This window comes from Syngnathus leptorhynchus, unplaced genomic scaffold (assembly GCF_054491065.1).
Source record: "Syngnathus leptorhynchus isolate UIUO unplaced genomic scaffold, UIUO_Slep HiC_scaffold_60, whole genome shotgun sequence".
Classification (NCBI taxonomy): Eukaryota; Metazoa; Chordata; class Actinopteri; order Syngnathiformes; family Syngnathidae; genus Syngnathus; species Syngnathus leptorhynchus.
This window is the reverse complement of record NW_028232027.1, coordinates 297,501-304,207: the sequence shown is the minus strand read 5'-3', so window position 1 is coordinate 304,207 and position 6,707 is coordinate 297,501.

Below are 6,707 nucleotides of genomic sequence, written 5' to 3'. Positions count from 1 at the left end.
CGGGCTAAGGTGCAGTACCTTTTTTGGTCTTCAGGTGCGCCAGAGTACAATGAAATGGTCCCAGTAGTCAGTGTACTCATCGACTTTCCCCCCGTTTTCCAAAGCACCTCGTTTACGAGTATGGAGGAGATGGTGCTGGTCTCCCCACGGCGTCGGACACGCCGTCCTCGACAGCACAAGGTCGGATAGAAGACCTGGAAAGCGCCGTGGCACGCGCTGGAGGTGGGCACTTTGGCGAAAAAACGACTAAGTGTCAACTTTCGAAAAAACGACTAAGTGTCAACTTTCGAAAAAACGGCTAAGTGTCAACTTTCGAAAAAACGACTAAGTGTCACCTCTCTGAAAAAATGGCAAAGTGTCGCCTCTCTGAAATTTTTCTAAGTGCCCACGGCTCTGCGGGCTCGTGCATCCGAGCCGCGCCGGTTCTGCAACCGGCCTAGAATGACGAAAAATAACGGTCTCCTCCTGGAGCTCACAGCCAATTGTGGCGAAAAAGTGGCAAAGTGCCCACGGCCCTGCCGAGCTTTGGCGTCCGCTCAGCGCCGGTGCCGCAGTCGGCCTCGAATGACGAAAAATGACGGTCTCCTCCTGGAGCTCACAGCCAACTTGGCAAAAAGTTTCTAAGTGCCCACGGCCCTGCCGAGCTTTGGCGTCCGCCCAGCGCCGGTTCCGCAGTCGGCCTCGAATGACGAAAAATAACGGTCTCCTCCTGGAGCTCACAGCCAACTTGGCAAAAAGTTTCTAAGTGCCCACGGCCCTGCCGAGCTTTGGCGTCCGCTCAGCGCCGGTGCCGCAGTCGGCCTCGAATGACGAAAAATGACGGTCTCCTCCTGGAGCTCACAGCCAACTTGGCAAAAAGTTTCTAAGTGCCCACGGCCCTGCCGAGCTTTGGCGTCCGCCCAGCGCCGGTTCCGCAGTCGGCCTCGAATGACGAAAAATAACGGTCTCCTCCTGGAGCTCACAGCCAACTTGGCAAAAAGTTTCTAAGTGCCCACGGCCCTGCCGAGCTTTGGCGTCCGCTCAGCGCCGGTGCCGCAGTCGGCCTCGAATGACGAAAAATGACGGTCTCCTCCTGGAGCTCACAGCCAACTTGGCAAAAAGTTTCTAAGTGCCCACGGCCCTGCCGAGCTTTGGCGTCCGCTCAGCGCCGGTGCCGCAGTCGGCCTCGAATGACGAAAAATGACGGTCTCCTCCTGGAGCTCACAGCCAACTTGGCAAAAAGTTTCTAAGTGCCCACGGCCCTGCCGAGCTTTGGCGTCCGCCCAGCGCCGGTTCCGCAGTCGGCCTCGAATGACGAAAAATAACGGTCTCCTCCTGGAGCTCACAGCCAACTTGGCAAAAAGTTTCTAAGTGCCCACGGCCCTGCCGAGCTTTGGCGTCCGCCCAGCGCCGGTTCCGCAGTCGGCCTCGAATGACGAAAAATAACGGTCTCCTCCTGGAGCTCACAGCCAACTTGGCAAAAAGTTTCTAAGTGCCCACGGCCCTGCCGAGCTTTGGCGTCCGCTCAGCGCCGGTGCCGCAGTCGGCCTCGAATGACGAAAAATGACGGTCTCCTCCTGGAGCTCACAGCCAACTTGGCAAAAAGTTTCTAAGTGCCCACGGCCCTGCCGAGCTTTGGCGTCCGCCCAGCGCCGGTTCCGCAGTCGGCCTCGAATGACGAAAAATAACGGTCTCCTCCTGGAGCTCACAGCCAACTTGGCAAAAAGTTTCTAAGTGCCCACGGCCCTGCCGAGCTTTGGCGTCCGCCCAGCGCCGGTTCCGCAGTCGGCCTCGAATGACGAAAAATAACGGTCTCCTCCTGGAGCTCACAGCCAACTTGGCAAAAAGTTTCTAAGTGCCCACGGCCCTGCCGAGCTTTGGCGTCCGCCCAGCGCCGGTTCCGCAGTCGGCCTCGAATGACGAAAAATAACGGTCTCCTCCTGGAGCTCACAGCCAACTTGGCAAAAAGTTTCTAAGTGCCCACGGCCCTGCCGAGCTTTGGCGTCCGCTCAGCGCCGGTTCCGCAGTCGGCCTCGAATGACGAAAAATGACGGTCTCCTCCTGGAGCTCACAGCCAACTTGGCAAAAAGTTTCTAAGTGCCCACGGCCCTGCCGAGCTTTGGCGTCCGCCCAGCGCCGGTTCCGCAGTCGGCCTCGAATGACGAAAAATAACGGTCTCCTCCTGGAGCTCACAGCCAACTTGGCAAAAAGTTTCTAAGTGCCCACGGCCCTGCCGAGCTTTGGCGTCCGCCCAGCGCCGGTTCCGCAGTCGGCCTCGAATGACGAAAAATAACGGTCTCCTCCTGGAGCTCACAGCCAACTTGGCAAAAAGTTTCTAAGTGCCCACGGCCCTGCCGAGCTTTGGCGTCCGCTCAGCGCCGGTGCCGCAGTCGGCCTCGAATGACGAAAAATGACGGTCTCCTCCTGGAGCTCACAGCCAACTTGGCAAAAAGTTTCTAAGTGCCCACGGCCCTGCCGAGCTTTGGCATCCGCCCAGCGCCGGTTCCGCAGTCGGCCTCGAATGACGAAAAATAACGGTCTCCTCCTGGAGCTCACAGCCAACTTGGCAAAAAGTTTCTAAGTGCCCACGGCCCTGCCGAGCTTTGGCGTCCGCCCAGCGCCGGTTCCGCAGTCGGCCTCGAATGACGAAAAATAACGGTCTCCTCCTGGAGCTCACAGCCAACTTGGCAAAAAGTTTCTAAGTGCCCACGGCCCTGCCGAGCTTTGGCATCCGCCCAGCGCCGGTTCCGCAGTCGGCCTCGAATGACGAAAAATGACGGTCTCCTCCTGGAGCTCACAGCCAACTTGGCAAAAAGTTTCTAAGTGCCCACGGCCCTGCCGAGCTTTGGCGTCCGCCCAGCGCCGGTTCCGCAGTCGGCCTCGAATGACGAAAAATAACGGTCTCCTCCTGGAGCTCACAGCCAACTTGGCAAAAAGTTTCTAAGTGCCCACGGCCCTGCCGAGCTTTGGCGTCCGCTCAGCGCCGGTGCCGCAGTCGGCCTCGAATGACGAAAAATGACGGTCTCCTCCTGGAGCTCACAGCCAACTTGGCAAAAAGTTTCTAAGTGTCACATCTGTGAAAAAACGACTAAGTGTCAACTTTCGAAAAAACGGCTAAGTGTCAACTTTCGAAAAAACGGCAAAGTGTCACATCTCTGAAAAAACGGCTAAGTGTCGACTTTCGAAAAAACGGCTAAGTGTCAACTTTCGAAAAAACGGCAAAGTGTCACATCTCTGAAAAAACGGCTAAGTGTCACATCTCTGAAAAAACGGCTAAGTGTCACATCTCTGAAAAAACGGCTAAGTGTCGCCTCTCTGAAAAAACGGCAAAGTGTCAACTTTCGAAAAAACGACAGAGTGTCGCCTCTCTGAAAAAACGACTAAGTGTCGACTCTGAGAAAATGGCAAAGTGCCCACGGCTCTGCGGGCTCGTGCATCCGACCCGCGCCGGTTCCCCAGCCGGCCTGAAATAAGGCAAAACCAGCCTCTCCGCCTGGAGCTCAGAGCCAACTTGGCGAATATTTTCTAAGTGCCCACGGCTCTGCGTGGCTACGGCGTCTGCCCAGCGCCGGTTCCTGGGTCGAACCCCGAGGACGAGGAATGCCGGTCTCCGCCTGGAGGTCCCAGCTTAATCGGCGAAAATTTTCTAAGTGCCCACGGCTCTGCCGGGCTCGTGCATCCGACCCGCGCCGGTTCCCCAGCCGGCCTGAAATAAGGCAAAACCAGGCTCTCCCCCTGGAGCTCAGAGCCAATTGTGGCGAAAAAACGACTAAGTGTCAACTTTCGAAAAAACGACTAAGTGTCAACTTTCCAAAAAAACGGCTAAGTGTCGACTTTCGAAAAAACGGCTAAGTGTCAACTTTCGAAAAAACGACTAAGTGTCGCCTCTGAAAAAACGACTAAGTGTCGCCTCTCTGAAAAAACGACTAAGTGCCCACGGCTCTGCGGGGCTTGTGAGTCCGCCCCGCGCCGGTTCGGCGGTCGGCCTCAAAAAGCGAAAAATCAGCCTCTCTCCCTGGAGCTCACCAAAAATTTGTCGAAATTTTTCTAAGTTCTCCTCGAGGTACCAGGGGGTGAGGTACCCGGGCTAAGGTGCAGTACCTTTTTTGGTCTTCAGGTGCGCCAGAGTACAATGAAATGGTCCCAGTAGTCAGTGTACTCATCGACTTTCCCCCCGTTTTCCAAAGCACCCCGTTTACGAGTATGGAGGAGATGGTGCTGGTCTCCCCACGGCGTCGGACACGCCGTCCTCGACAGCACAAGGTCGGATAGAAGACCTGAAAAGCGCCGTGGCACGCGCTGGAGGTGTCACTGTGGCGAAAAAGTGACTAAGTGTCAACTTTCGAAAAAACGGCTAAGTGTCAACTTTCGAAAAAACGGCTAAGTGTCAACTTTCGAAAAAACGGCTAAGTGTCAACTTTCGAAAAAACGACTAAGTGTCGCCTCTCTGAAAAAACGGCAAAGTGTCAACTTTCGAAAAAACGACTAAGTGTCAACTTTCGAAAAAACGACTAAGTGTCACCTCTCTGAAAAAATGGCAAAGTGTCAACTGCGAATGTGGTGGTGCATGGAAGGAAGTGGAGGACGGCCGCCTCCTTAAACACAGGCCGAAGAGGAGCGTCAGGGCCGGCTCCTTAAACACGGACCGAGTGTCGCCCTTAACACAGACCAAGCGGAGGACGGCCGCCTCCTTAAACACAGGCCGGAGAGGAGCGTCAGGGCCAGGCTCCTCAAACATGGACCGAGTGTCGCCCTTAACACGGACCAAGGGGAGGACGGCCGCCTCCTTAAACACAGGCCGGAGAGGAGCGTCAGGGCCAGGCTCCTCAAACATGGACCGAGTGTCGCCCTTAACACGGACCAAGGGGAGGACGGCCGCCTCCTTAAACACAGGCCGGAGAGGAGCGTCAGGGCCAGGCTCCTCAAACATGGACCGAGTGTCGCCCTTAACACAGACCAAGGGGAGGACGGCCGCCTCCTTAAACACAGGCCGGAGAGGAGCGTCAGGGCCAGGCTCCTCAAACATGGACCGAGTGTCGCCCTTAACACAGACCAAGGGGAGGACGGCCGCCTCCTTAAACACAGGCCGGAGAGGAGCGTCAGGGCCAGGCTCCTCAAACATGGACCGAGTGTCGCCCTTAACACGGACCAAGGGGAGGACGGCCGCCTCCTTAAACACAGGCCGGAGAGGAGCGTCAGGGCCAGGCTCCTCAAACATGGACCGAGTGTCGCCCTTAACACGGACCAAGGGGAGGACGGCCGCCTCCTTAAACACAGGCCGGAGAGGAGCGTCAGGGCCAGGCTCCTCAAACATGGACAGAGTGTCGCCCTTAACACAGACCAAGCGGAGGACGGCCGCCTCCCTAAATACAGGCCGAACCGGAGCGCGAGTGTCGCTCCTTAAACACGGACCGAGTGGAGGACGGCCGCCTCCTTAAACACAGGCCGAACAAAATGACACAAAGTGTCAACTGCGAATGTTGTCCATCCAAGGAAGGAGCGTGATGCCCGGCCGGCTCCTTAAACACAGGCCGAGAGTCGCCCCGGACGGTCCGCCTCGCGGCGCCCGTCTGCTCGGATAAAATGACACAAAGTGTCAACTACGAATGTTGTCCATCCAAGGAGGGAGCGTGATGCCCGGCCGGCTCCGAAAACACAGGCCGAGAGTCGCCCCGGACGGTCCGCCTCGCGGCGCCCGTCTGCTCGGATAAAATGACACAAAGTGTCAACTGCGAATGTTGTCCATCCAAGGAAGGAGCGTGATGCCCGGCCGGCTCCTTAAACACAGGCCGAGAGTCGCCCCGGACGGTCCGCCTCGCGGCGCCCGCCCGCTCGGATAAAATGACACAAAGTGTCAACTACGAATGTTGTCCATCCAAGGAAGGAGCGTGATGCCCGGCCGGCTCCTTAAACACAGGCCGAGAGTCGCCCCGGACGGTCGCCTCGCGGCGCCCGTCTGCTCGGATAAAATGACACAAAGTGTCAACTACGAATGTTGTCCATCCAAGGAGGGAGCGTGATGCCCGGCCGGCTCCGAAAACACAGGCCGAGAGTCGCCCCGGACGGTCCGCCTCGCGGCGCCCGTCTGCTCGGATAAAATGACACAAAGTGTCAACTGCGAATGTTGTCCATCCAAGGAAGGAGCGTGATGCCCGGCCGGCTCCTTAAACACAGGCCGAGAGTCGCCCCGGACGGTCGCCTCGCGGCGCCCGTCTGCTCGGATAAAATGACACAAAGTGTCAACTACGAATGTTGTCCATCCAAGGAGGGAGCGTGATGCCCGGCCGGCTCCGAAAACACAGGCCGAGAGTCGCCCCGGACGGTCCGCCTCGCGGCGCCCGTCTGCTCGGATAAAATGACACAAAGTGTCAACTGCGAATGTTGTCCATCCAAGGAAGGAGCGTGATGCCCGGCCGGCTCCTTAAACACAGGCCGAGAGTCGCCCCGGACGGTCCGCCTCGCGGCGCCCGCCCGCTCGGATAAAATGACACAAAGTGTCAACTACGAATGTTGTCCATCCAAGGAAGGAGCGTGATGCCCGGCCGGCTCCTTAAACACAGGCCGAGAGTCGCCCCGGACGGTCGCCTCGCGGCGCCCGTCTGCTCGGATAAAATGACACAAAGTGTCAACTACGAATGTTGTCCATCCAAGGAGGGAGCGTGATGCCCGGCCGGCTCCGAAAACACAGGCCGAGAGTCGCCCCGGACGGTCCGCCTCGCGGCGCCCGT